The sequence below is a fragment of the Mustela nivalis genome, assembly GCF_964662115.1.
Source record: "Mustela nivalis genome assembly, chromosome: 16".
NCBI classification, from domain to species: Eukaryota; Metazoa; Chordata; class Mammalia; order Carnivora; family Mustelidae; genus Mustela; species Mustela nivalis.
Genome location: NC_139035.1, coordinates 28,520,528 through 28,548,173, shown reverse-complemented (window position 1 = coordinate 28,548,173; position 27,646 = coordinate 28,520,528). Strand labels below are relative to the sequence as shown.

Here is a 27,646-nt window from a genome sequence, read left to right as displayed (position 1 = left end):
ATAGTAGCATGTTAAGATCCCCTACAGTTAATGTATTCATATCAATATGACTCTCTATTTTAATTAACAGTTGGCTTATGTAGTTGGCTACGCCCATGTTGGGGGCATAAATATTTACAATTGTTAGACCTTCCTTCTGGATAGGCCCTTTAAGAAGTTGGGTGCCTGGGTGGCTCAGTTGGTTAAGCAACTGCCTTCAGCTCAGGTCATGATCCTGGAGACCCAGGATTGAGTCCCCGAATTGGGCTCTACAGGAAGTCTACTTCTCCCACGGACCTCTCTTCTCTCATGCTCTCTCTCAAATAAATAAATAAAATCTTAAACAAAAAAAGAATGATGTAGTGTCCTTCTGTATCTCTGACTACAGTCTTTAGCTTAAAATCAATTTATCTGATATGAGAATTTCTACCCCAGATTTCTTTTGAGACCCATTGACATGAAAGCTGGCTCTCTATCCCTTCACTTTCAGTCTGGATGTATCTTTAGATTCCAAATGTGTCTCTTGTAGACACCATGGATGGAGTCCTGTTGTTTTATCCAATCTGCAACCCTGTGCCATTTTATGGGAGCATTTAGGCCATTCACCTTAAGAGTGATTATTGAAAGGTAAGTTTTTATTGACATCATGTTGCCTGTGAAGTTCTTGTTTCTATAGATTGTCTCTGTAAATTTCTGTTCTATGTTACTCTTGGGTTCTTTCTTCTTTTATAGAACACCCCTTAATATTTTTCGTAATGCTGGCCTGGTAGTCACATACTCTTTTAAACCTTGATGGTCTTGGAAGCTTTTTATCTCTCCATTCATTTTGAATGTCAGCCTTGCTGGATAAAGTATTCTTGGCTGCATGTTCTTCTCATTTAGTGCCCTAAATACATCTTGCCAGCCCTTCTGGCTTTCCAGGTTTCTGTGGACAGGTCTATTATTCTGATGGACCTTCCTCTGTAGGTAAGGAATCTCTTCTCTCTTCCCCCTAGTTGCCCTTAGGACCTCTTGTCTAAAACTATGATTTGTAAATTTCACAATTCAGTGGAGGTCTTTCTAGAATTGTTGATCTTGGGGGGTGACCTTCTGCCTCTAGGACATGAACATTTGTTCCATTCCCCAGTTTGGGGAAATTTTCATCCAGAATTTGTTCAACTATATCTTCTAGTCTTCTCTTTTTCCACTCCCTCAGGAATCCCAATAATTCTGACTTTGGAACATTTCATGGTATCATTTATTTCCCTAATTCTGTTTTCATGGCTTCTAAGCTGTTTGCTTCAGGCCTCCTCCTGATGCTTCCTTTCTAGCAGTTTGTCTTCTAGATCACTAATTCTATCTTCTGCCTCAGTTAACCTAGCTATTAGAGTATTTAGATTAGATTGGACCTCATTAATAGAATTTTAAACTTCTGCCAGATCGGCTGTCACTTCCACCCTTAGAGATTCTATGTTGTCACTAATGGTTTTCTCCAACCTAGCCAATGCCTGGATAATTGTTACCCTGAATTCCCTTTCCAACATACTATTTATGTCCATATACAATAGTTCTGTGGCAGGGGGCTCAGTCTCTGAATTTTTCCTCTGTTGGGTGTTCCTTCTCCTAGTCATTTTGGTGAGAGGTGGTTGACGGGATGTATAACTGAATATATGAACCACGATCCAGGAAAGGTGTACCCGGGAGCTTAATAAATTGTTTTTCCCTGATGTTGGGGGTTTTATAATTTTATGGGAACCCTGTGGTGGTTGCCCTCTTGTTCTTTTGGCTTGTCTTCTGGGGGAGGGGCCTGATGTATTGTTTTCCCATCAGTCTTACTTGGGTTGAGTCACCCTGCCCACTGTTAAGAGGCTGGGCTCTGTGGAAACTGGTTTTTCAGGCTTTTGTTCTTTGGAGGCTTTTGTTCTGTGGTGGTTTTTTGTGGCTTTCCAGAGGGTCAGAGCAAAGAAAATCTGTCTCACCCAGATCTCCACCTCAGAGAGAAGCCTCAGACTGTTTCCCTCGAGGTGGTCCAGAACACACAGACTTCCCCTCTGCAAACTCCGCTGAACAGTGCAACCTCCCACAGATGGTGCAAACCCCCAGCCACCATCCCAGTAGTCACCTGAGGCCCCTGCTTCTTTCTGCACCCCTGTGCCACTAAAACCACGAGCTATATTTGTCCAGGGAGCCTACTTCTGGTGGCTGCCATTGCCAGGACTCCTATCTGGAGTCCAGACCCACACCATGTATGCTCAGACACTGTGGTCGTGCAGGTCTTGGATGGCTGCCACTGAGGGATCCCGCACCAGAGATTACTTCGGTTCTCTCAGGCATGAGTGGGAGTGTGCCACACCTGAGTGGTGGAGCAAGTAGTGGAAAGCTGTAGGCACAGGAATCATGGACTGGAGACCCCACTGGACTCTCTGGAATGGGTGGTGGCTGGCGGTGACCATCTTGGGAACATGGGCTTAGGCCTGTGCCCATGACCTCCCAATTCCACAAGTTCCCCCCTTAAGATCTTTTGCTCTTTTTTTTTTAAGATTTTATTTATTTATTTGACAGAGATTACAAGTAGACAGAGAGGCAGGCAGAGAGAGAAAAGGAAGCAGGCTCCCTGCTGAGCAGAGAGCCTGATGTGGGGCTCAATCCCAGGACCCTGGGATCATGACCTGAGCTAAAGGCAGAGGCTTTAACCCACTGAGCCACCCAGGCAGCCTCTTTTGCTCTTTTTGAGTGCTTTCAACCAGACTCTAAGCTAATGCTGGTCCCCAATCACAGGGCACTTTCATATTGGAGTATTACTTTGCAATGGGTCACTTCTGGTGGCTCCCCCCACCCTTCTGTTTATCCTCCGATACCAGTCCAAGTGTTCCCATTCCGCTTTACCTCTCCACTGATGTCTTCTGTCCCCAGAGAGATCCAGAAGTGTGTAATCTTACATCTCAGGCTGATTTCATGGGTGTTCAGAGTGTTCTGGTAGATATTTAGCTCACTTAAGGGAATTGGTTGAAACAGGGTCTCCTACTTTTGCTCCATCTTGCCCCTCCCTTTGAGTCAGTTCTAAAGAAGGTGAGTGATATCACATCGAGAGTCTTTTAAATGGAAGGGAAAGCATATGCAAAGGCCCTGGGACAGAAGCATACCAGGTATGTCCAGGAGCAGCAAGAAGACCCAGTGACCACAGGAGACAGCTTAGGAGATGACCTTAGGGGACAGTAGGGTGACAGTAGGATGACAGAAAGCCATTGCAGAGCTGTAACCCCATGGGACCCTGTTTCACTGGGCCATCCTGGCTACAGTGTTGAGAACAGATGACACAGGGTTGAGGATGGCAAGGGAGTTCAATGATAAAACTTTTCCAGGAACTCGGGCAAGAGATGGCCTCCATTGTGGACCAGACAGGTGGTGCTGCAAGAAGGGGTGAGTCTGGGTACCTACTGAAGATGGAGCTCACAGGATTTGCCAATGGGTTTCATATTGGGAATAGGAGAAAGGAGGAAACTGAAGTAACTTCCAGCTCTGGTTGGCTGTCCTGAACAAGGAGAAGTAGAAGGTTTCTGGGGGTAGGAGGTAGTGCATGTTCCACCTGCTGAGGAAGGTGCCTATCACACTGGATCTGCTGATGTTTGTGTCCAGGAGAACGTTGAAATTCTATCCCCTCAGCAACTTTCAAGCACAAGTCTCCCCACTTTTCTCAAAGTTCAATGGTAAGACACTTGGTTTTTGGAAAGATTTACATTACCTGGCTCTAGTAGCAGGAAAAAACCTAAAGAGGATTTCCCTCTCGTGAAAAAAGTAAAAAACTGTGCATCACATTCAGCATCTGTTTTGTGGGGAACCACAACAGAGGTGGCGTGCACCTCAACCAGCTCCTTCCTGGGCACTGCTCTCCATGTCCAGCCACCAGTACTTTGAATTGTGTCTGTGAGCATCTGCTGTGCTTCATCTCCATTTACTTTGGGCATCCCTTAGGATGTTGTGTCCTGAGTCCTAAGAAGGGCCAAAAAGAAGGAATGTTTGGTGTCTGAGCATGCTTACTCATTTTTCTGTAGAAATTAATGGTCATTCCCTTTTCAGTTTACACCATTTCTGCTGTGAAAGGTTTCCTAGGACCACTGTACTTTCAAATAGCAGGGGAGGCTGTACCGCATCCTGCAGGGTTAGCCTTAGTCTCCATGCTGCACAGAACATTCTGTGACTTATGGATTTTATCACGCAAACATGGCACCTTGGACCACCTTCACCCCTTTCCCTCCTTTCCTGAATCTGGCAACCATGAATCTGTTCTCAGTATGTATGCATTCAGTACTCTTTGGATTCCACGTGGAATGTCCATGAGCATCTCTGGTGTTTGTTTTTGTCTTTGAGTGACTTAGCATAAGGCTCCCAAGGTTGATGTTTCCATGTCTGCTTATTGTGAATTATGCTGCAGTGAACATGGGAGTGCATCTCTCTTTTGGAGGGAGTGTTTTAGTGTTCTCCGAAGAAATACTCAGTAGAGCACTGACTGGGTCGTGTGGTACTTGTATTCATTTTTTCTGGAACCTCCATAGCGTTTGTCAGTAGCTGCACCAATTTCCATTCCCGTCAGCAGTGCACAGGGTTCTTTTGTATACACACCCTTTACCACGCCTGCTGTCTGTCTCTGGGATGATTGCTGTTCCAACAGTCGTGAGGTGATAGCGGATTGTGGTTTTGACTAATGTTTACGTGATGACAATTAGTGATGTTGAACAACTTTTACCATGCCTGTTGGCCACCTGGATGCCATCTTTGGAAAACAGTCACACATTTTCCCCAGTTTTTATTTGGATTTGAAGGAGTATTTTGTGTATTTTGGCTATTAGTCTCTTCTCACACATAGGATTTGCCGTTGTTTTTTCTCATTGGGTAGGGTGCCTTTAAGGGTTTGTTGCTTTCTTTTGTCATGCAGAAATTTCAGTTTGATGTCCTTCCACATGTTTATTTTTGCTTTTGTTGTCTTCGCTTTTAGTGTCTGATGTAAAAGACTCTTCCCCAAAACCAGTATTGAGAAACTTACTATGTGTGTTTTCTTCTTGGAGGTTTATGGATTCGGCTCTTAAGTTAAAGTCATTCATCCATTCATAATTTGTATGTGCAGTGTAAGAAAGTGATCTAGTCACATTCTTCTGCATTTAGTGTCCAGTTTTCCTAGTACCATTCACTGAGCAGACAGTCCTTTCTCCATTGTATCTTTTCTGCTGCTGTATTATAAGTTATGACCATACATGTGTCAGTTAGTTTCTGAGTTTCTCAGATGTCTTTCTCTCTCTCTCTTTTTCTGATCTTACACTTGATTTGTTAGGAAAATATTTTTCCTGGCAAAATATATGCAGTGTGGACTTCATTGATGACATCTTCATATTCTTTGTTAGGACTCTTTTCTGCCATCTGTGTTTTTATAAATGAGTCACTGACTCTATAGCTTTCAACAGGTTAAACATTTGGGCAGAACTACTTAAGTAGTATTATATCTTCCATCAGATACCAGATTGTGTCTGATTGTCTTCTTTTGTGATGTTCTCAGTTGTGGTGTTGGATATCTATATTTCCTTTTCTGTGGTAGGTTTATTAAAGTGAATTGAATTTCTCTTAAAAGTGTGAATTCTAAGTCGTCCTTATTCTATAATATATATTTATATAACACAGCATGTTTAAAGAAATGCATTTATTGGAAGAATAGTTGGAACAGGACATAAATATTATTAATTCCCATTTAGAGGTAATAATTCTGTCAGCGCTAAGTTTAAATATACCTTTAATATACTAATGAGTAAACTTTGCAAAAGTGCTATGATTATAAGTTTCTGAGCTTTCTATTGTGTTCTATTGACCTGTGTGTCTGTTCTTAGGTCAGTACCATACTGTTTTGATGACAATGGCTTTGAAATCTAGCTTGAAATTTTAGTGTGGTGATTCCAGGTTACTTAGTCGCCTTTCTTTCTTCTTTCTCTCTCTCTCTCTTTTTTTTCCTTTCTATCAATGAGATTTATTTATTTACCTTTTCTTAGTTTACATTTGTATTCTAAATGTTTTTGTATTTCTGTGGTATTCATTGTAATAGCTCATGTTTCTTTCTTTCTTTTAAGTTTTTCACAATTTTTATTTAAATTCAGTTAGCCAAGGTATAGTTTTTGATGTAATGGTCAATGATTCATTCATTGCATATAACCCCCGGCTCATCATCACTTGTCCCCTCCTTAATACCCATCACCCAATTATCCCACACACCTCAAAGTACCTCTACTCCAGTTTGTCTCCCATGAGACAAACTGTTCCATTCATGTTGATGCAAATGGTGGGCATTCATCCCTTCTGATGGCTTAGTAATATTCTATGGTATGTACATACCACATCTTCTTTATCCATTTCCCCATTGAGAATGATATTCACTGTGGGTTTTTCATAGATGAATTTTATGATATTGAGGTATGTACCCTCTATCCCTACACCGTGAAGAATTTTGGTCAAGAAAGGATGCTGTACTTTATCAAATGCTTTTTCATCATCTACTGGGAGTATCATATGGTTCTTGTTCTTTCTTTCATTAATGTATTGTATCACATTGATTGATTTGCGGATGTTGAACCAAACTTGCAGCCCAGGAATAAATCCCATGTGGTTGTGGTGAATAATCCTTTTAATGTACTGTTGGATCCTATTGGCTAGTATTTTGGTGAGAAGTTTTACATCTCTGTTCATTAAGGATATTGGTCTGTAATTCTCCTTTTGATGAGGTCTTTGTCTGGTTTGGGGACCAAGGTCATGCTGGCCTCATAAAATGAGTTTGGAAGTTTCCCTTCCATTTCTATTTTTTGGAGCACTTTCAGAAGAATAGGAATTAATTCTTCTTTAAATGTTTAGTAGAATTCCCCTGGGAAGCCATCTGCCCCTGGGCTCCTGTTTGGAGATTTTTGCTGACTGCTTCAATCTCCTTACAGGTTATGGGTCTGTTCAGGTTTTCTATTTCTTCCTGGTTCACTTTTGGTAGTTTATATGTCTCTAGGAATGCATCCAATTCTTCCAGATTGTCAAATTTGCTGGTGTACAGTTGCTCATAATATGTTCTTATAATTGTATTTCTTTGGTGTTGGTTGTGATCTCTCCTCTTTCATTCATGATTTTATTTATTTGGGTCCTTTCTCTTTTCTTTTGGATAACTCTGGCCAAGGGTTTATCTACCTTATCAATTCTTTCAAAGAACCAGCTCCTAGTTTCGTTGATTTGTTCTATTGGTTTTTGTTGTTTTTGTTGTTGTTTCTATTTCATTGATGTCTGCTCTGATCTTTATTATTTCTCTTCTCCTGATGGGTTTAAGCTTTCTTTGCTATTCTTTCTCCAGCTCCTTTAGGTGTAGGGCTGTGTATTTTGAGACCTTATGGCTGTGTATTTGAGACTTTCCTTGTTTCTTGAGAAAGACTTGTATCACTGTATATTTTCCTCTCAGGACTGCCTTTGGTGTGTCCCACAGGTTTTCTATTTCTTCCTGGTTCACTTTTGGTAGTTTATATGTCTCTAGGAATGCATCCAATTCTTCCAGATTGTCAAATTTGCTGGTGTACAGTTGCTCATAATATGTTCTTATAATTGTATTTCTTTGGTGTTGGTTGTGATCCATTGTGAACCACTGTGTTTTATCATTTGTTTCCATGATTTTTTTTCAATTCTTCTTTAATTATTTGGTTGACCCATTCATTCTTTAGTAGGATGCTCTTTAGCCTCCATGTATTTGGGCTCTTTCCAAACTTTACTCTTGTGATTTAGTTCTAGCTTTAGAGCATTGTGGTCTGAAAATATGCAGGGAATGATCCCAATCTTTTGATACCGATTGAGACCTGACTTGTGACCCAGGATGTGATCTATTCTGGAGAATGTTCCATGTGCACTAGAGAAGAATGTGTATTCTGTTGCTTTGGGATGGAATGTTCTGAATATATCTGTGATGGCCGTCTGGTCCAGTGTGTGATTTAAGGCCTTTATTCCTTGTTGATCTTTTGCTTGGATGATCTGTCCATTTCAGTGAGGGGGGGTTGTTAAAGTCCCCTACTCTTATTGTATTATTGTCAATGTGTTTCTTTGATTTTGTTATTAATTGGTTTATATAGTTGGCTGCTCCCATGTTAGGGGCATAGATACTTAAAATTATTAGGGGGTTCCTGGGTGGCTCAGTGGGTTAAAGCCTCTGCCTTCGGCTCTGGTCATGATCCCAAGGTCCTGGGATCAAGTCCCACACTGGGCTCTATGCTCAGGAAGCAAGGGAGCCTGCTTTCTCCTCTCTCTCTGCCTGCCTCTCTGCCTACCTGTGATCTCCATCTGCCAAATAAATGAATAAAATCTTAAAAAAAAAATAAAATTGTTAGATCTTTTGTTGCACAGACTGTTGGGTCTGTTATTAAAGGAACGAGGCCAAGACAAAGTGAAAATTATGCAAAGCCTTATTTTATGCCAAGCATTAGAAGTTAGACTGACTGGCCAGGGGAACGAGAGTGAGACAAAGTGAAAGTTATGTAAAGCTTTATTCTAGGCCAAGCATTAGAAGTTAGACTGACTGGCCAGGGCCGCCTCCGAAGAGAGCGACCCCCCTTGGTCTTACAGGCTAGTTTTTATAGGACATAACTGCAGACCTCTACATATGTGGCTTTGGCTGTTAGATGTATTTTACCTGTCTGGTCTTATTTTAGAAGTGTGTTTTAGCAACGGTTACCTGGAACTGATATCACTAACTGCTGAGGTGTTTATTAAACAACAAAATGGCTACCTAGGCAACATGGAGTCACTCTGGCTAAGCAGGCCCAGGCAGGCCATCGTGGTTTAGCAGGTTTTAACATGGAATCAGCCCTAACAAGACCATTTGAATATGATACAGTGTCCTTCCCCATCTCTTATTATAGGCTTTGGCTTAAAATCTAATTGATCTGATATAAGGATTGCCATGCCAGCATTGTTTAGATGTTGATTAGCATGGTAAATTGTTTTCCACCACCTCACTTTAAATCTGGAGGTGTCTTTGGGTCTAAAATGAGTTTCTTATAGATAGCATTTTGATGGGTTTTGCTTTTTTAAAAATCCATTCTAATAACCTGTGTCTTTTGATTGGGGCATTTAGCCCATTTACATTCAGGGTAACTATTGAGAGATAGGAATTTAGTGCCATTGTATTGCCTGTAAGGTGACTGTTACTGTATATTGTCTCTGTTCCTTTCTGGTCTACTACTTTTAGGCTCTCTCTTTGCTTAGAGGACCCCTTTCAATATTTCCTGTAGAGCTGGTTTGGTGTTTACAAATTCTTTTAGTTTTTGTTTGTCCTGGAAGCTTTTTATCTCTCCTATTTTCAAGGATAGCCTAGCTGGATATAGCATTCTTGGCTGCATGTCTTTCTCATTTAGTGCTCTGACTATATCATGCCAGTTCTTTCTGGCCTGCGAGGTCTATGTGGATAAGTATCCTGCCTATCTAATATTTTTACCACTGTATGTTATAGACTTTTTGTCCTGGGCTGCTTTCAGGATTTTCTCTTTGTCGCTAAGACTTTTAAGTTTTACTATTAGATGACAGGTTGTGGACCTATTCTTATTGATTTTGAGGGTGGTTCTCTGCATCTCCTGGGTTTTGATGCTTGTTCCCTTTGCCATATTAGGGAAATTCTCTACAATAATTCACTCCAATATACCTTCTGTCCCCTCTCTCTTCTTCTTCTGGAATCCCAATTATTCTAATATTGTTTCATCTTATGGTATCACTTATCTCTCGAATTCTCCCCCTCATGGTCCAGTAGTTGTTTGTCTCTCTTTTGCTCAGCTTCTTTATTCTCTGTCATTTGGTCCTCTATATCACTAATTTTCTCTTCTGCTTCATTTATCCTAGTGGTGAGAGCCTCCATTTTTTATTGCACCTCATTAATAGCTTTTTTGATTTCAGCTTTGTTAGATTTTAGTTCTTTTATTTCTCCAGAGAGGAATTTACTTCTCCAGAAAGGGTTTCTCTAATATTTTCCATGCCTTTTTCAAGCCCAGCTAGCACCTTGAGCATCGTCATTCTGAACCCCAGATCGGACATATTACCCATGTCTGTATTGATTAGTCCCTAGCCTTTGGTACTGCCTCTTGTTCTTTTTGTGGTGAGTTTCTCTGCCTTATCATTTTATCCAGATAAGAATATATGAAGGAGAGAATAAAATACTAAAAGGGTGGTAAAGACACCAGAAAAACATGTATTAACCTAATCAGAAGAGACCCCAAATTGTGGAGAGAAGAAAGAGGGTAAAAAGAAGTTAAAATTTTTTTTTAATTAAAAAAAATATATGGGGCGCCTGGGTGGCTCAGTGGGTTAAAGCCTCTGCTTTCAGCTCAGGTCATGATCCCAGGGTCCTGGGATCGAGCCCCACATTGGGCTCTCTGCTCAGCGGGGAGCCTGCTTCCTCTTCTCTCTCTGCCTGCCTCTCTGCCTACTTGTGATCTCTGTCTGTCAAATAAATAAATAAAATATTTAAAAAAAAAAGAATGACTCCTGCAGTTAAGAGAGTTTAAAAATATATATATATATATATATATATATATATATATATATATATATATATATATATATTAGACTGGTGAATAGAACAGAGCCACCAACTTGATTTGGGGTGTGTTTTGATCTCTTAAAAGAAACTACCTTCCAAAATTTTAAAATACAAAATAAGGGTAAACAAAAATACAAAAATAAGGGTAAACACAATGAAGGAATGGAATATGACTGAAATATGAAAATTTTTTAAAAAATCTAAAAAAGGAGTTGATAAGATAAGTTGGTTGGGAAAAGAAATAAAAAGAAAGTGGAGAAAATTTGTTCAGGAGGGAGACTAGAAAAAAGCCCTGTGCTAGACTTAGGGTATATTTTGATCTATTAGAAGAAGTTGTATCCCAAAATTTTTAGAAGAAAAAACCCTACATGTATAAAAAAATAAAGTTAGGTACAATGAAGGATAAAATATGACTATATTAAAGATTTTTGGGGCAGGAAAGGTATTGTTAAGATAAACTAGTTAAAATACCTTAAAAGAGGAAATAGCAAAAGTTTTAAATATTAGAATAAGAAAAAAAATAAAATTAAAAAATGTAATTAATTTAGCAAGATTAAAGAACCATGGGGAGAAAGCCATGAATTCCATGCTTTTCTTTCCCCTCCTCTGGAATTCCACTGTTCTCCTTGACCAATGAGCTTGGTCTTGGCTGAATGTTCTTCCTGATCTTCTGGGGGAGGGGCCTGTTTTAGTGATTCCCAAGTGTCTTGCCTGAGGCGGAATTGCACTGCCCTTACCAGGGGCTGGGCTAAGTAAAATGCTTGGGTTTGCTCTCAGGAGCTTTTGCTCCCTGAACACTTTCCATAGAGCTCTGGAGGACGGGAATGAAAATGGTGGCCTTCCAATCTCTGGCCCAGAGGAATCAAGAGTTTGGGGCCCCACTCTTCAGTGCACCCTCAGAGAAAAACAATCACTCCCGTCTCCCTGGTCTCTGGCCGTGCTCCAAGCTCACCCAGCCTGTGACCAAGCATTTCTATCTCTGGCACACAGGCCCATTTGGAGTATCCAAACTCAGCAGATTCCTGCTGTTCTGCCCTTCCAGGGGGGTCCCTGCTCAAAAAGCAGTGGTCTATGTCACGGATCACAATTTAAGGTAACCCCGAGTTGAGAGCTCACTCCTCCGCTCTGTCTCTGTAGCCGGCTTCACTGCTCTAATACCTGTGAGCTCTGCTATATTTAGACACCACTGATCCCTCTGTGACCTCGCGGGACCTGAGACCATGCTGTCCCTGTGCAAACTCCACCCCCACTTAGCCTCTGGAGTGATGTCCCTCAGTGGAGCAGACTTTTAAAAGTTCTGATTTTGTGCTCCGTTGCTCTGCTGCTTGCCAGGAACCAGGCCCTCCCCCCATGGTCTATCTTCCCGTCACTTCGGATTCACTTCTCCAAACATACTATCTTTCGGAAAGCAGTTGATTTTGTTTCTAGAATTGCTGCTCTTCTCTTCAATATCCTGTTGGATTTGTAAGTGTTTAGAATGGTTTGGTAACTATCTAATTGAACTCCCATGACCTGATGTCATGTGAGCCTGCTATTCCTCTCTGCCATTTTGACTCCTCCCCCTGTCTTGTTAATTTTAGCCATTCTACCAGCTGGAAGGTGGTATCAAATTATAGTTTTGAATTCACTGATGACAAGTGATGTGGAGCATATTTTTATGGTCTGTTGGCCATTTGTGTGTTTTCTTTGGAGAATTGTCTCTTCCTGTCTTCTGCCCATTTCCTGAGTGGATTCTTTGTTTCCTGGGTGTTGAGTTTGAGAAGCTCTTTGTAGATCTTGGATACCAGACCTTTATCTGTAATGTCATTGGCAAATATCTTCTCCCATTCTGTAGGTTGCCTTTTAGTTTTGTTAATTGATTCCTTTGCTGCACAGAAGATTTTTACTTTGATGGAGTCCCAACAGTTCATTTCTGCTTTTGTTTCCCTGGACTTTAGAGACATTTCTTGCAAGAAGTTGCAGTGCCCAAGGATGAAGAGGTTTTTGCCTGTGTTTTCCTCTAGGAATCTGATGTGAGACAGGAATCAATTATCCTTCCTTCCTGATTGTATTTGAGCCCTCTCTCTTTCTTGGTGAGTCTAGCTAAAAGTTTGTCAGTTTTTTCAAATACTGATGAACTTCCTCCTTAGAGCTACTTTTGCTGCATAACTTTGAATAGGTTCTCTTTTTCATTTCTCTCCAGGTACTTTTGAATTTTCTTTTGATTTCTTCTTTGACCATTGGTTCTTAACTAGCATGTTGTTAAATTTCTACATATTTTTGACTGTCCCATATTCTTCTTGTGACTGATTTCTACTTTCATACGATTGTGGCTGAACAAAATTTGAACCAGAGCATGAAGGGAGCATTCAGTTTAAAGTTTAGTTTCTTGGGGTATTTTCTGAGGGGAAATCATGACTTCCATGGGGACAGAGGAAGGTTTCATGAGACTGGGGTGGTGATCAACCCTTGTTAAAATTACTGACTCCTACCATGCAGGCTGTGTACCACAATTCACACTACTCCTGATGGACTTGTACTTTGTTAGAAACATTTTGTAGGAGGTGCAGGGGTGGCCTTCTCTAACAGAAAGTTGCCATGTGGGTTCAAGTGACTCTACATCACACTAGATGGTGCAAGGTAGTTTCACAGTAAACATGACCAAAAACCATTTAAATGACAGAATAGCATATAGTTAAACGTACTCTGTACTATGGCAGTGACAGGAAACGAGAACGATGGGGTCAGAAAAGGGAATGGGAATTCCGAGAAGCAGGTTGGAGTCATCAGGGGATGCGGGTGTCTCATGGAGGAAGAGACCAGGAGGCTTGTCATGGGTTCCAGCAGGGCAGCATCAGGGTGTGCTCTCTGCCTGACCCACGAACCCCGGGGGCACTGGGGCATTCTAGACCCAGAGGATTTACAGACTGCGAATGGGCCTGAGCAGAGCCTCCATGGTCTGTCTTCTTGGTTCCTGGGTGCGACTCCTTCCCTCCTTCTGGGAACTGTTGATTCACCTTTTGTTTCCTCTGAGCTACACTATTTTGTCTGGATCTAGGGCTGTTAGTTGACACAAATTCTTCCTGAAAAGAAGTGGAATAGAAGTCACCCTTGTTTCCTAAGTAGACCTGAATAGAGTCAATAGTAATAGCCTTTTCCCAGCCCCCTGGGCCTTCCTCTGCTCACCACTGCAAGATTTTTGAGAACATCTATTTTAACAGGTTGAAAGAATGACTTCGGCTCTTAAGAAGTTCAACAAGGGGCGCCTGGGTGGCTCATTGGGTTAAAGACTCTGCCTTTGGCTCAGGTCATGATCCTGGGGTCCTGGGATAGAGCCCCAGGTTGGGCTCTCTGCTCAGCAGGGAGCTTGCTTCCCCCTCTGTGTCTGCCTGCCTCTGCCTGCTTGTGATCTCTGTGTGCCAAATAAATTAAAAAAATTTTTAAAAAATAAAAATTTCATCAAATTCACAATTTTCATAATCTGTAAAATAATCTGCAAACAGTGAATGAACAAGATTTGACAGGATGATGGAAGAATTGGCTTTTAAGTGGGGTTTGCACCAGTTTACTCACTGTTCCCCTGTGTGGCCACTCTCCAGACAGCACATTGCCGAATGTGTTTAAATTTAGATTCAAGGGAAAATAAGACAAAAGGTTGGTCCCTGAATTCCTTAGCTCCTAAAAACCATCCTCTACTTTATGAGCAATATTCTAAATCGAGTATATCTTAATTAGATCTTGGGGTTGGGGTCAGGGTCAAGTTGCATACATTAACTATGAAGAGCTTTTTAATGTATATCTTACCTGCCTAAAGTGTTTTTAAAAAATAATATGGGAGAGGATATAGTCACGAAATCATTGAGCACATTACATATCCTGGGAAATGGGTAACTAAACATAATTATTGTTTCATCATAGCTGAGGACCAGGAGCTGGCCCTACAGGTACTTGGCAGGTAGCATCTGTGGCCAGCTGCCCATCTCCCCCATGACACCCATACCCAGCTCTGCACATCCTCTGCTCTGCTCAAGGGCAGCAAACAGATGGACCAGTGCAGGTGGGACTCCCTCCCGTCAGGCATGGCTACTTCCAACAGGTAGAGAAGTGGGCCAGCTCCCATGCACCTGGTGTGTTCTTTTGGTTCCTTGCTATCTGCCTCCCCTTTCTGTCACCCTGGTCCTGAACCTTTAGCTCCTGTGAGAACTTGGGTTTGCAGATATATGTTGACATTTCAAAGCATAGATCTGTGTTGCCTTTGTTCCCAGTCGTTGGGTCAGAGATGAAGGTGGGAAAAGTCCTTATACTTTGAAAGCAACAAAAAGAAATATCCAGTGTGCTCTGCCCCCAGCACCTCAGGCTTGAAAGCAATGGCAAACTACGTACTTCGTGTTCTAAACCATCAGCTTTAGGGACTCATAGATACGTGTGAAATGAAATTGTACTGAAAGAAATTCCGTTACTGAACTTCTGCCTTTTAAGAGAGTTTAGGGACACTGCCCCTTGCCTGCCCTGGCATTTCTCTGAGCTGACACTGGCCACCCTTACACATGTAGCCACACACATGTGTGACACCCTCCTGGAGCACCCCTGGTCCTCCTGCCTCCCGGTCTGGCCAACTCTACATATCCCCAGTCCTCCTGAGTGTCCTCTGTCATGGCACTTGCCACACAAGGCTTTCATTTGTTGCCTCTCAATCCTCCTTTCTGCTTGGAGTAGATCTCTCTCACAGACACCTGGCTGGATGACAGGTGGATGAATGGTTTGGGGATCTTTTGTCCTGGACAAACAGGCATCCTTCAAAACTCTGATGGGCAGAGGAGTCTCTGTCCCTCCATGTGCTCCTAGCCTCCCTGGAACCTAGTACCCAGGACAAGTGGTTTGGGAGTCCTCCCTGATGAAGTTTGTTCTATGAAGGGGGCTTCCTTCTGAGATCATTATGGAACCACTGTGTGGATGTTGCTGTGGGACAGAAAGCATACTACTGTACTGTATTCTCCTTGCACACTGCGGCTAACAAAGAGGAAGCACACGCTCACACTCACAAGTTCATACTTACACCTCCATCTCTGAGCTTCACTACCCTGTAAATGACAGAGAATTCCCGTTGGGCTGCAGACACGTGGACGTGCCATTCAAGGTGTCAGTAGAAGAGGATGGAGATGGAGTTCTGGCTTTGGAAGTCCTTGCCTCTGGGGGTGAGGAAATTAGATTTGATCCAGAAGGCACTATGTTCTACTCAAAGAAGTGACAAGATCCTAGGATCTTTGAGACCAGGGATCAGCACACTTTTCTGTAAAGATTTTCTGTTAGGTGTTGCAGTCCATGTGGTCTCTCTGACCAGGACTGCACTCTTGCACTGTGGCTTGAAAGCAGCCACAGACCGTGCATAACTAAAGTCCCAGCCACACGTGATTGACAGAAGACAAGGGGCAGTCCCATTTGGCCCATGTGTGCTAGTTTCCCACACCCCAAATGTGCAACATGAGGGATGAGGGGGAGAGGGCTCTTCTTTTCCAGTGGCAGAGTGGGAGCACACTGGGATCTATCCGGCCTGACCCTGGCCCCTTCACCTGAGAGGGGAAAAAAAAAAAAAAGATGATTGGCCAATAACTAAGGCCTCAGGAATTCCCCTTTCTCTGCAGGCCTTGAGCTTCCCACAACAGGTTGTCTGTGGTTGAATTCCATGTAGGTATTGTTTGGCTGAGTATGTCCCCATTGCCTGGTGGGTGTATCTTGTTCAGGACAAGACCATGAGCACATGTAGGGTTCTCATGAGTACGCAGAGGATCTAGCAAGTGTGGGCTTTAGGATGAGTCCAATTCAGCCATCAGCAATGTTATGGAGCACCTGGCTTCATGGGCCCTCTGTGGCAGTGGCACAGTCCTGGCCGAGCCACTCCTGCAGTCATGATGGAAAAGCCCCTGGCCTGGGTGGTTCACCCCATGCTTGGCTCTGCAGGTTGGGACCCAAGGTTCCTGCCACCACATTGGCTGGGACCCATGGATGAGCCACTCCCTGGAGCTAGGAAGTGAAGCCATGGAGACTGACACAGGTTGTTAGGACCTCTGTAGTAATGACTTTTCTAATTCCGTGGTGGCAAGATCTGGGATGCATCTGTTAATAAAATAAATATTAATTTCTGATAGTAAGTGGATTGAAGGTGCTAAGTGCACCTCACCTACCACCTCGGTACTACTGTACTGCTCTGCAGAGACAATGGCTGAGAATGAGCAAGGCAGATGGAAACTGGTCTGGAGTGCACAAGGGAAGGGTGTGTGTGTGTAGGGAATTGGGGATAATGGCTCTGGCCAGCTGTAGCTCCAACTTACCTAGCTTCAAGAAGGTATGGGGAATCCATGGTATTACACCATCCATCATTTTGCAGATAAAGAATATGCCTTTTGCATGGAGTATGGCGAGACTCATTTCAAGTGTACTCTAGTTGATACGGAAGTTGGGGAGAACAGCACCCTCCATCTGCTAGGATAGGCATGAGAGGCTGAGTGCCCTCAAGAAGGTGTCTGGCTTTCGCAGGGCTCATGGTGAGCCTGCACACAAGACTGACGAGGACAGTCACGGTTTTCTTCTGAGGGTGGAACATTGGGAGAATGCGGTGCCCTGTGCAATCCCGGGAAGAGGACAGCTGCGGAGGCCGCTGTACAGCTACTTTGTGGGAGTGGGGGCGATCTGCAGCAACCGCTTCAAGAGATGGCTGTCCTTTATTGTTCTGGGTGTGGTTTCTGTGACTGTGTCCTAGTGGCTGGGATTTCCAAGGAGGGGGATTTTTGGCTTCACTGTAAAAGTTGGTCCACCAGGAGTGGGCAAGTCGTGTTCTGCTGCTGACAAGTGTGTCTCTAGCGCTTGGAGTGTGAATTATAAGCCTAGAGATCAATGGTGAGGTGGTTCCAGTGGTCAGCAGGTTATTGCTATTGATAATTTTTTTTAAAGATTTTATTTATTTATTTGACAGAGAGAAATCACAGGTAGATGGAGAGGCAGGCAGAGAGAGAGAGGGAAGCAGGCTCCCTGCTGAGCAGAGAGCCCGATGCGGGACTCAATCCCAGGACCCTGAGATCATGACCTGAGCTGAAGGCAGCGGCTTAACCCATTGAGCCACCCAGGCGCCCGCTATTGATAATTTTTATGGATGAATTCCATAGGATGAGAGGTTAGATTTTATGGTTAGGGATCCTCATTATGTGCCCACAAAGGGTGCTTTTTCTGAGTTTCATATTAAATGTTTTTTTTGTTACCTCTAATAGTGCTCCTTGTACTTGGTATTCCAGTGAGCAGTGCATTACAACATTGCTTGCATTTTACCCCTGTGTTGATGAGGATTTGAGAAAAGAAAATGTTGTCAATGCTTCTACAAATTGTACACTAGAACAGCCAAATAATAAAATTTTATTTTTGATACAAAGTAAGAAGTATCCTGCTGCGATTCGTAGTTTAAGCCAGGGGAGGGGGCCCCCTTTTGGTACTGGTAAAGAGTACCATAGGCCTTCCTCGGGGACATTATCAGATTCTATTGGAAATTTGGTCTTTGTTATTGTGGAAGAATCAGGAGTCAACCAGTTATTTGTCTCCTGTTTCATTTTCCATGAACAGTTCCACAATATTTGGTTTCACACCTCTAACACTGTGAAGTCACCCCAACTTCGACAGCAGCTTTCCCTTCTATGCCAAGGGTTTGTTTGAGCCAAGACAAAGTGAATTGTGGGTATCTGAGGGCAGAATCAATAGGGAATTACTGAGATCTTACATTTTTAAAAATATTTTTATTTATTTAACAGACAGAGATCACAAGTAGGCAGAGAGGCAGGCAGAGAGAGAGGAAGGGAAGCAGGCTCCCCGCTGAGTGGAGAGCCCAATGTGGGACTTGATCCCAGGACCCTGAGATCATGATCTGAGCCGAAGGCAGAGGATTTAACCCACTGAGCCACCCAGGCGCCCGAGATCTTAAATTCTAAACAAGCTCCTGATGCCCAGATGAAATACATTTCAGATTTAGAAAGTTCAGGTGAAACTTTGTGTCCATGACAACAACGGAAGAAAATGTGTCATCCCTAAACCTAACCTTAATCCCTAACTTGAATGCTCCAACCTAACTACCGACCTTAAAGCCCAAACTGGAACCCTGAATCCCAAACCTGAAATTGAACCTGAAATTTGGACTCTGAACATAAGCCCTGGATCCATACCCTGAACCCAAACCCTAAACCAGAACTCTGAGTCATGAACCCTGAATCCAAATCCAGCATGAACCCAAACCCCAAATTTGACCTTGAACTTTATCGCAGAAGTCCCGAGTCTTAAACCCTAAATAATAAACCTAAAGCTCTTAACTCTGTTCCCTTACCCCTCCACTGCAAATCCTTACCCTTACCCTAAACCCAAAGCCTAATCCAGAACTCTGATGAAACCTAAAACTGAACCCAAATTCAAACCCTTTACCACACTTTGCTTATGCATTCACCACTGATGGATACCAGTGGTTTGATTCTTGTGAACACTGTTTGGGTTGGGCACTAGGGTTAGGTTCTTGGATTGAGGTCAGGGCCAAGCTTGAAAGCAACTTGAGGTCCGTGTGAGTCTGTGTCAGGACCAGGGTCATGTTTGTTGCCACTGTTTGGTGCAGGGACTGTTGTCATTCCACTTTGTTTCCAATTCACTGTTCCTTAGGTAATTTTGGAGAAGTTGGGGAATACTGGGCTCCATGCTGCTTGAATTTCCAGAATGAAATGGCTTCAGCTGAAACCTGGGAGAGAGCAGGTGCTTCCACTGAAGGGTGAGCTGCCCTTGTCCTGCACTTGCTTCCCCTGCCTGAAGAGAGCGCAGGACACACCCACACCCAGCTCCCGCCCTGAGCGGGGGGGGGGGGGGGGGGGGGGGGGGGGGGCTGTGCAGCTGCAGCTGGGACAGGAGCCCAGCTTCCTCAGGATCTGCGGTGGAGACTTCTGGAGGATGTGGGGCCACTCCCACCCTGACAGGTCAAGCGGGGAAGAGGTGTGTCCACATCCACACTGACAGGACCCGTTGTGGAGGACGTGGGGCTGCATCCACACTGACAGCCATCCAGCCCCCTTAGGACCGGCCTCTGGAGGTGAGAGGAAGTTGCCTGAGTGGGAACTGGCGAGGGGGTGTGTGTTCTCAGAATCCCATGGAGGAATGGCGTGCTGTGTATACACTGGAGTTTCCATCATTTTGTGTGTGGTGACGTGGCCACCCATGGTGCTGTGCATGGGGCTGTGGGGTTTCCTCTTTCTGGGCTTGGATGCATGCTCTGGGTCCCACATCTTGTGTGTGCACATGAATTTTGTTCCTGGGGCTCCTCAGTCTGCAATCAGGGAGTGGCTGCCTGGCTCAGTGCTCATCCTCCCCCAACCTCGGCCCTGCAGTGTCCTTCCCACATCCACACCTGTTTCAAGGTCGTTCTGGTGTCTGGAAGTTCGAGAGCAACAACACAGACTCTGTAGACAGCTTTGGGGAGAGTAGGTATTTTCCCAGTGTTGGTTCTTCCCTGAGCACAGTGTCTTCCTGTTTCCATGGGTCTCCCTCCATGTCTGTCATCAGTGTGTCATGGCTGTCAGTGGACAGATCGGTCCCCTCCTTGGTTCAGAGAACTCCTAGCTGTCTTGTTCCTTTGGATGCAATTGTAAATGAGATTGTTCTCCATAGCCTCGCTCTGATGGTTCCTTCCCAGCATGTAGAAATGCAATTGATTTGTGTGTATTGATTTTGTTCCTTGCAAGTTTCTTGAGTTTATTAGTTCTGTTCACCTTAAACTCAAATGCCCAGTTATTTGACCAGTAAAATGGGTTTATTGGGGAAGAGCAGAGAATGGCAATCTGGGCTGAGCAAGCTACGGTCTCATCACAGGCAAGTGCAAGAAACAAAGGAGGGGACCACTATTTCGTGGAGGAGGAGGAAGAAGTTGGGAGGGTTGCTTGGAAGGAAAGTCCCCTGGAGAAAGGTGATGGAGGATTCTCACAGGTTGAGCTGTAGGGATGGTGATTTCTTGTAGGAGATGGACCCTCCCGCTTCCCCTGCAGGGCCTGGAATGGATTAGTTTCTCCTGTGGGGGATTGTAATGTGGGGTCTGCAATGGGCACTGAGTGCCTGGGGCCCCCTTCCAGCCTCCCCATCTGGGGTCCCAAGTCCACTTTAGTGAGGCTTCCCTTCCTGCTTTTTCATAGTTCTAAGCAGCTTGTGGTAAAGCGTTGTGGAGAATTGGAATTCCAAATCCCACTGCTTCTACTGCACCAGAGACATGGGGGGCCCCGATTTAAACCTCCCATGAGTCTCCTGCTAACATGTGGCCTCCTATAAGGGCAAGCAGTTCACATATGGTGGGTGAACTGGATCTGGGAGGGCTTGGCCTCCATTCCAAAGTCTGACGTCCTCTCTGCTTCTGTGACATTGTGCTAATGTGGATGTTTGGAAGAGTCATTTACTCTCCGGTGATTTCAAATTTGCATTAACTTATCACAGCAACACAAACACACTTCCTCTCCACACTCAGACTCCCCAGCTGTCGTTTCTTACCATGTTTGCCACTTCATATGGACTAATTCAGTGCATTTCACCCCACAGAGGAACACTGTCCCGAGGAACCACCACGTAACCTGAAAGGAGGAGATCGTTACAGGTTCCGCCTTCTGAAAAAGACCACAGGCCCATTTCAACTGTGTCCACCTGTCTGACTGTCTGAAATGTCTTTTACCATTTTCCAGACTGCTGCTTCTGGTTAGGGTGAGGGTTAGGCATTAGAGATTAGGAGTTACAGTTATTGTTTAGGATTTAGGATTGGGGTTAGTTTAGGGATAAGGTGAGGGTCAGGTTCAGAGTTTGTGTTCAGGGGATTGATGAAAGTGAGGGATTTCTGGGATGGGCCCAGCTTTGCCTTCAGATTTCTCCTGCCCTGAAACCTTTCCAGTGTTCCAAATGGCAGCATTTTCTTCTGTGTTGGAGCCTTAGCTGTTGCTTAGCTGTCTGCACTCCCTGGGGCATTAGAGGCAGACATTTGGAGACGGACCTCTCAGAACACAACCTAGTGTAAGTGTTAGGGCCTAGAGCACGGCAGGACCGAACTGAAGGTGCATCAGCGAGCTTCTAGGGGCTGAGATGAGGGCGTGGGTCAGGATGAGTGTCAGGATCTGGATCTGTGTCCAGGCATGAACTAAATGTGGGCGTGGCCTCAGGTGGACATGCAGATTTCTCCTACTCTGAATCCTTATCAGATTTCCAATTGGCACGGGTTCTTTCTGGGTGACAGGCACAGTTCTCTGGTATTGTTCATGTCTCCCCAACATGTGGGGCATACATCCCAGGACTCTGGGGACAGAACCCTGAAAACCCAGCCTATGGTTAAGATTAGGGCCTAGGGGCATGTTGGGCATGAACTTTCCAGTTTCTCTCTCTGCTTTGGGGGTGAGCTGACACAGAATGTCAGGGTGTCAGACTCCAGCTTTGTGTCCAGAGGGCTGCTGAACGTGGGGTGGTGGCCTCAGATGGCCATGCAGATTTCTCCAGCACTGAATCTTTTCCAGAGTTCCAACAGCCAAAATTTCCTTCAAAGAGGCTATTGCCCAGGTGTCTTGAACTCCTGCTCTTTGGGGCACGGCCACTGGGGATGGACTACTGGGGATGGACTACTGGGGATGGACTACTCAGAACCCAACCAAGGGTTAGGAGGATTAGGGCTTAGAGGTATGGAGGGGCTGATCTAAAGGTGCTTTGGGGAGTGTTCTGAGGGATGAGTTAAGGGCATGGGTCAGGGTGACTGCTGGCTCTGGGTTTGTGTCCAGAGGTCCACTAAATATGGGCATGGCCTGAGGTAGGCATGCAGATTTCTCTTGCTCTGAATCCTTTCTGGTGTTCCAAATGGTGGTTACTTCTGAGTGGCAGAAGGAGTCCTCTTGTATTGCTCAGGTGTCCACAATCCCTAAGGCTTGAAAGCCAGGCCTCTTGGGACAGAAGACTCCAGGCTAAAACTATTTTTAGGTTTAGGGCCTAGAGGCACAGCAGAGATATATAAAAGCACACCTTGAAGCAAACTTTCCAGGGGGCTGAATCAGGGCATAGGTCAGGGGAGTGTCAGTCTCCCCTGTTGTGTCCAGGGACCCCTGAATGTGGGACGGATTCAAGTGGGAATGCACATTGGTCCTGTTCTGAATCCTTTCCGGAGATCCAAATGGCAGGGTTTCCTTCTGGGTGACAGAGTCCTATGGCATTTTTTTAGGTATCCCCAATGTGTAGCACTTGGCTACCAGGCCTCTGGGGACAGAAGCCTCAAATCCAACTGAGGGTTAGGGTGAGAGCCTAGGGACATGGCAGACCAAATCAGCCAGAGTTGAGGCAAACAACTTCCTGGAGGCTGAGTTGAGGGCTTGGGTCAGGGTGAGTGGCTGGCTTCTAGATCAAGTGCAGGGGGCCAATAAACTTGGGGGTGGCCTCATGTGGGCATGCAGATTTCTCCTGCTCTGAATCCTTTCCACAGTTCCAAATGCCAAGATTTCTTTCTGGATGCCAGGCGAGTCCTCTGGTATTTTTCAGTATCCCCAATGTGTAGAGGTCAGCTACCAGGCCTCTGGGGACAGAAGCCTCAAAGTCCAACCTAAGGCTGGGGTTAGGGCCTAGGGGCATGGCAGGTCTGATTTTCTGGTGCCTTTCCATAGTAAGTTTCCTTCTTATAAACATCAATTGGTACATGGAATTAGAATTTGTCAAAGAAATGGGTCACTTATAAAATGTCTTACGGTTTTATAATACACCCAGACCTTTACTGATTTTGAAGTATAAGCTCCAATAAGGCAGGGATGTCTGGGTGGCTCAGTCAGTTAAGCTTCTGCCTTCAGCTCAGGTCATGATCCTGGGGTCCTGGGATTGAGCCCCACATCAGGCTCCCTCTCCCTCTGCCCCTCCTCCCTGTTCGTGCTCTCCCAAATAAATAAATAAAATCTTGGAAAAAAATGTTTTTTCAACAAGGCAATGTTAAATGTGTGCTACCACATATGTTTGTTTATCTTTACCTCAGGGTAACAGTTATGCAAAATATTTTAAAAATTTAAAAAGCTTTTTCAATTTTTTAACCAAGCTAATTTTATAGACTTTCTTTATTGTGGGGGGGATGCAAACAGGGAGAGGCAGAGGGAAAGAGAATCTCAAGCCAACTTCCTGCTGAGTCCAGAGAATGAGTGAAGTCTTGTTCCCAGGACGCTGAGGTCACTATCCAAGCCAAAGATCACGACCTAAAACCAAGAGTCAGATACCCAACTGCCTGCATCACCCAGGCACCCCTAAAACAGTATTTTTAAAGAAATCAAAATAAATATCCTACCTGTTGAATTCCTTATCCTTTCTGAATTCTGTCCATGTGTTGCTGGTTTATTAAACATATCTATCAATCAAAGGACTAGGATACACTCTGGCTGAAGGAACTGGGGCCCCTTTGGTGAATATTTAGGAGTGTCATAATCTTTCCCAATCTGTGAAAAATTCCTCATTAGTTTAGTATTAGTGTAGCACAAGTGATGGAATTACAGATTCCCAGGGTTATTTTACCATGCTTTAAATTCTACTTTCTTCCCAAAGTTCTCTTGGTTGGATAGCAATGCCCCATTCTGAATTATTTCATGAATGTAACATTCTTTTTCTTATTTTTGTCATTTTTTTAAGGCATTTACTTCCCCATTTCCTACCACCTCCTGGCAACCACTGATTTACTTTCTGTCTCTATGGATTTTAGGGTCCCTCCTAGATGCTACTTAGCTATAGGATTCTATATTTATTTATTTTTAAAGAAGATTTTATTTATTTGAGAGATTGAGAGAACGAGTGAAAGGAGGGGCAGAGTGAGAAGCAGACTCCCTGCAAAACAGGACCCTGGACCCTGGGATCATGACCTGAGCTGATGGCCAGTACTTAACCAAATGAGCCATCCAGGTGCCCTAGGATTCTATGTTTAAAATAAATTTCAGGGGCGCCTGGGTGGCTCAGTGGGTTAAGCCTCTGCCTTCGGCCCAGGTCATGATCCCAGGGTCCTGGGATCGAGCCCCACATCGGGCTCTCTCCTTGGCGGGGAGCCTGCTTCTCCCTCTCTCTATCTGCCTACTTGTGACCTCTCTGTCTCTCTCTGTCAAATAAACAAATAAAATCTTAAAAAAATAAATAAATAAAATAAAATAAAATAAAATAAATTTCAAACATTTTACGTGCATTGCACCATCGATTTCTAACATCTTGTTTTAATAATAAGAAGTCTGGTACCAGTGGAGTTCTCTTTTCTATCTATTTCCCCCTCTCTCTGTAGGTATTTAGAATTTTCTCTCTATCCCCTTCTCCAGCTTGACCACAGTCTATCAAGGATTTCTTTTTTTTCCATTTGTCCAGGCTCACTGTGGCTGCCTTGTTAAAGACTAGGCAGAGCCAACTACAGTAATCTCTGCAGACTATAGTCAGGGCACTGGAGGGTTGAGAAGTGGCTGGACTTGGATATGCTTTCAAGGTGGAAACAATAGGGCATGCCCAGGGGTTGGCTGGGAAGGGCGGGGAGGAGGGAAGGAGTGGGGAGAGAGAGGGAGAGAAGTTCACACTTGTGCCCAAGCTACTGAAAGGATGGAGCTGCCATCTTCTGGATGGGGAAGACTAGAGAAGACCATTTAGAGTGAGAAAATCAGTCATCTGGTATTAGACAAGTTGAATTTGAGATCCCCATTAGATATCTGGTGATGATTTTGAGAAGGCAATTGGGTATCTCCAACCTAACATTATGTTTACATCCTCTCTCCGTTTTCGTTCTGTGTTTTGGGAGAGCTCTTTGGATTAATTTCCCAAGCAGTTCCATTCTATTAATGAGCCCATCCACTGGTGTGGGGGTTTTCTTGTTTATGTTCTTTGTGGAAGAGGGGAAGGGGAGGGAAAAATTTAAAAAGCTATTTTAGAAAAATTTCAAGCATATATAGGAGAAAGAACAGCACGATAAATCTCCCTGTATCCAACACCCAGCTTCAACAATTAAGAATTCAAGGCCAGTATTGTTTCATATATGCTACACCTATCTTCCCCTGTGCCTGGAATACGCTGAAGCAAATCCCAGACATTTCATTTATGAATAATAATCCATTTTTAGTTTCTAAAATCTTAATTGAGTTCCCCTGGGGATGTAGTATCTTTTCATTTCTTTCTAAAGATTTCTCCTCTGCCCTATGTCTCTGTTGCCTCCAATATTGGTTACTCTTGTTTTTTCTTTCAGTGTGTCTTTTCATGATACTGGTTTTCCTCACTTGTTCAGGAATTCCTGGTTTTCTGTCCATCTCTGTATTGTACAGCATTCCCTATTCTTCTGCCTATTTATCCTAGTCTGTATTTTGCCCATCCTCGTCGCCACAGACTACCCACAGTGAGGTGGGGACAGGGAAGACACAGCAGGGAGGGTGTCTGGCCTCTTCTGTGGAAACACACATTTTCAGCCAGTGGACAAAAGCCCCTGTTGCCTACTGGTTAGTACAAGTGGGACACAGGTTAGAAACCAACCAGCTTAGAGGATGCAAATCGTCTAGAACTGACCACATACAGGAACACCACATGCCATTCTCCACCTCCTCTTATACCCGCTGGCTTTGAGCTCACTGCTCTGCCGTCTACTGCAGTCTTGCCCTGCATGTGCTCAAGGCCAAGATTTTCTTCTCTTGATTCTCCACACACAGATCTTGCCTTTCTCTCTTTGAGACTCCTTTAGTGTTTCTGGCCCACTGACAGCACCTTCTCTTATTCCCTATGCAGTTTTGGATCTATTCTGTAGGTCATCAACTGGCCTTTAGCATCTTTGCTTTCATTTCAGAGGTTAGGGTGGACCCATGTGTATAAACTATCCACAGAATCCAAATTTCTATGTTTGTGAAAAGTAATAAAGCTGAGGCTCAAGGGATGGCAAACTGCAATGCCTGATTTCATTACCTTGAATACTTCAGTAGCTATTTTTTTTCTGAAATACCTTATGTTGTGATGAATGCCACCAGAGCTTTGCTAATTATTCCCTAAGGCACCTACGCCTCCTTCACTGGGAATAAACTTACAAAGTTGAATCATTACAATTAAAAACAGTAACAAAAACACTTTTAAAGCAAAGATAATGGACTGAATACAGCACTACACAGTGCTGAGCACTGCACAGCTAATGTCAAGTCTGAAGGTAAGAGGGTCAGAGTGAGACAAGGGAGGACCTAGAAGAGGGGAGTACCTGTGACTGCCACCACCAAAGGCTTTCTTCCTTCATGCAAATTTGGCCCAAGTCCTATCAGTAAATACACAACTGAAATCTTGCAGAGAACCCATCCCTACCACGCTGCTTCTCTCAATCATCAGTGAGGGCTGAGGCATCCTGGACACGGGGTCAGAACTTGGGGTCCTTATTTCCTCCATCATATTCATGATCTTCTTGGGCACTTTGGTAGCATCACAACAGGTTTCCTGCCACCAGGGAAGCTTGGAATTGAGTAATTCTGCAGACGGTGAATCAGAGAGAAACACAACACAACAAAACAAAAACGTGTACTATTCAAAGAGCTGAGAAAAGTCAAATCAAATATTAGTGATAATGTTTTACTGACTTACCACCAGAAGTGTGAGAGCTCTGTGCCAAATTCAATGAGCACTTAACCATCTATGAGCTATGTTATTTGTGTTGTGTTCAGCTGTTTATTTGCTGCAAGCGCTGTGGGCCCCTGTTCTACATGAGTTTGCCCTCTCCCTCAGTGTGAAGGCAGAGTTGAAGACTGATGCAAAACATGCTCAAACATGAAAAGGGAATGGTTGAGCAATCTCATTAAGCCCTGTTTTCCCAAGTGGTCCCAGAAATACCAATCAGTGCTTTCTTCCTCCCACTCCTAACAGAGGGCAAAACCCTCACCTCAAACAACCTATGGCCTCAGACTATAGCCCTGACATGCTGACTACTTGGGCCTACTTTGTCCAAGAAGCTACTGAAAGGACTGGGATGCTGGAGTCAGAAAAAGGGAAGGCACAGAAGTGGTTTTCAGAGAGGTGAAGAGACTTCCAGTGGAGAAAAGAAGTGGGCTTCCTTCATGCTAAAAAGCATAGCTGGGATCCAAGGTTAAGCATAAGAGT

At 44.1% G+C, this 27,646-nt stretch overlaps 1 pseudogene across 1 annotated transcript in view; it reads right to left on the bottom strand.

The window, feature by feature from the left end:
* Positions 1-20,493: 20,493 nt before the first annotated feature.
* Positions 20,494-27,646, bottom strand: part of LOC309849952 (BAR/IMD domain-containing adapter protein 2-like 1) — a 48,435-nt pseudogene continuing 41,282 nt past the window's right edge. Inside the window, exons 7-9 of the transcript XR_014316586.1 lie at positions 26,861-27,073; positions 21,065-21,144; positions 20,494-20,943 (exon numbers count right to left, since the gene is read on the bottom strand). The product of XR_014316586.1 is annotated as a BAR/IMD domain-containing adapter protein 2-like 1 (transcript). The remainder of the gene's footprint in view (positions 20,944-21,064; positions 21,145-26,860; positions 27,074-27,646) is intronic.